This window comes from Hyla sarda, chromosome 9, assembly GCF_029499605.1.
Source record: "Hyla sarda isolate aHylSar1 chromosome 9, aHylSar1.hap1, whole genome shotgun sequence".
In the NCBI taxonomy this organism is placed as follows: Eukaryota; Metazoa; Chordata; class Amphibia; order Anura; family Hylidae; genus Hyla; species Hyla sarda.
In genome coordinates, this window is record NC_079197.1 from 148,864,752 (window position 1) to 148,867,696 (window position 2,945).

Sequence of the window (2,945 nt, forward strand, 5' to 3'; positions counted from 1 at the left end):
CTGCCGTTTGAAGCAGGGCTTGACACACCCCATTCCCAGAGAGAGCCAGGGACCCAAGAAGGAGATCGCTGGGGGTCCCAGCGGTCATACACCCCCGCCCCTGCTTGGACCCCCTGTGATCTCCTGCATTATATATCCTTCAATGGAATGGAGCCTTCAATGCAGATGTGAACCCAGGCTAAAGAGAATGTGCACTAGAGCAAGTTGCACCAAATTTATGGTAAAGTCTTTTTCTGGGAATTTCACAAAACTTCCCAGGAGGCAAAGACTAGGAGGACAGCTGACAACTGGTCCAGCACCACCCCCACTTCACCACTGGCAGAAGTGTGCCCCAATAATTTTCCCATATACTGGTCTAAATGGTCATGTGGAGGGGCATGTACACATGACTACTGAGGCCTTTGATTTTCCGCATCGTCCTGTTCACACAACCTGACAGTAGCTTTATATTTACACTTCTTGTCTGTGGGGCCATTGGCACCATTTCTTACTCGGGGGAAGATCTAGATACCAGACACCTCTGTGGTCTGATGTAGAATCAGTCCCTTCTTTCTCGGCCTTTTGGCTAAGATCAGGTGTAGTATTTGTTCTTATCAGTTTAATGCCGGTGGCAGGCAACGCCGTTGTGGAGCTGGTAGGGATGGGTGCTGCATGGTAGGGGGCAGGTATACTGGAGCGTTCCAGGCTAGTTCTGAGGAATCAGCTCGATCATTGCCCTGATGTGACCTGTCTCCTCCGGGTCTCGCCATGAGGCTGAGAGGGTCTAGAGCTGAGGTACTTTAGTGCCCCGAGGTGCCAAAACTCACTGGGTGTACTGGCTCACTGATTGGAAGCACGGGCAACATGAACCCTTCACCTTGTGGCACTCACCTCTTGATTCCCGGCCTTCTGGCTAGGATCAGAGAAATTTTTATAGATCCGGCCGGATGTCCGGGCAGTATATCTGCACACATTCACTTATTTATTTCTTTTTGTCACTGTGTCACTTTTTGCGTGTTGTGTGTTCACAGGATTTGTCAGGATGCGGTAGCCCTTCTGGGTGTCCCTCCTAGCGGTCTAGGGGAGGTGTGTGTGGCCATTAGGTTCCGCACCTCCCTGCAAACACCCCGGGTACTCCTGCTTTGGCAGGGTACCTACCGTTATAGGTTCTGCGGGCAGATACCTTGGCTAACGCCAAGGGGGATGCCGGGAGCATTTGTGGTCCCTTAGTAGCTTCGGCGAAAAGGGACATCAAAACTGGAACCTCACAGGTGCCTTTTGGTCCGGAGGCGAAGGGTAAGATTTGTTGGGGGGCCTCTCTCCTGTTTTTTTTTTTTAGTGTAACACGTTTTCACTTTTTCTTGCACTTGATTCGAGAGCACGTTCCTCGGCTCTTAAAAAAAAAAAAGTAAAAATCAGTCCCTTCTTACTCCACTCACACCAGACATTTTTCCCATACACCTTAGACAAGGCCGGCTGAATCTGCTGTCTTTGGTGGGTTCGGACGATTGTCTAAAGTAAATGGCGGCCTCATGAATCTCCCTTGACAGATGATGTTGTTGGAAAGCTGGGCCAAGCATGCTGGATTTTTATCACCTGACCCTATTGTTCTGGATGTGATAAGCTGAAACTAGAGCTATCTGGCTGCAGCTTACCCCACCCATCCCCAAAGAGGAAACATGAACATTTGGCCATGTATGGGAAGCTCAGGAGATGTGACTGTCCAGTGTCCCGAAATTTCAGGGGAAAAGAAAACTCTGTGCCACTTTGCCTCTAAAAAGAAATGGTGGTTTTACTGTGATTTTTCCAAAATACTAAGTTTTAATTTCCACGTTTTTGTTTTCTATAGTGTTTTCCCCATTATCAGTCATGTGATTGTTTGATCACCTGATTCAAGGATTTCACAAAAAAGGACTACACAAAAAAGACACAAAAATTGTTTAAAGGGGTACTCCAACTTGTAACACTTATCCATAGTATAGGGCAGTGGTCTCCAACTACGGACCTCCAGATGTTGCAAAACTACAACTCCCAGCATGCCCGGACAGCCTTCGGCTGTCCGGGCATGCTGGGAGTTGTAGTTTTGCAACATCTGGAGGTCCGCAGGTTGAAGACCACTGGTATAGGGGACAAGTGTCTGATTATGGTAGGTGCTTGGACTGCTGGGACTCCTCCCATCCCCCCCCCCCCCTCCTCAATCTCAAGAATGGGGACTTGAGCCTGACTTTGAAAGTCTTGCCGCTGCATTATAAGACTATGATGTATAAACCTAGAGCATGCTGCATTTTTGAAAAACTGTGACTGACCTAAAAAAAAATAAAAAATAAAATGATATTGTAGGTAGAGCATTTTCTCATTGCCATCAAACATCTGGCTGCAAAATTTTTCGAAAAAATAAATAAATATAAAATGCGTGAAAAAATGTCACAAAAACGCCATGTGTGACACCAGCCTTAGGTAACAGGGTAATGGATTGTCTTGATATACTTGGCACTGTCATCCTGAATGTATCTGGATATCTTAATTAAATGTCTTCCTATGAATATTTATATAGGGTGTTCCGCACTTTTCTGATACATAATTTAGCAGCCGCTTCCAGAAGCCGACGGCTCATTGGTCTTTGATGTGACTTCACGTTCACCTGTCTGCAGCATTCCAAGGGTTCGGTCAAAGTCATCGGTATATATCTGGCCATATTCTCACGGCGCTTTCTGATTACGTATTTCGTTTTAAAATACACATAGAAAAATGCATTCAATATGTGTTCCATTGTTTCTAATGGGAATACACATGTTTTTTGTTTTTGTTTTTTGCATCGGATTTCAAATAGATATGTATATGAGATGCCCAAATATACGCTTATTGGTACCTCTTGTAGCGACATATCCAGGTCCATGTTTTTCTCCACCCTGGCGAGAGGGGCATTGTTGGGGCTGGGGGGACAATGTTGCCTGTACCTACTGTGG

The 2,945-nt window shown here is 46.2% G+C and overlaps 1 pseudogene; it reads left to right on the forward strand.

Moving 5' to 3' along the window:
* The first annotated feature begins 545 nt into the window (after positions 1 to 545).
* Positions 546 to 681, forward strand: LOC130292133 (U2 spliceosomal RNA; annotated as a pseudogene).
* Positions 682 to 2,945: the final 2,264 nt, after the last annotated feature.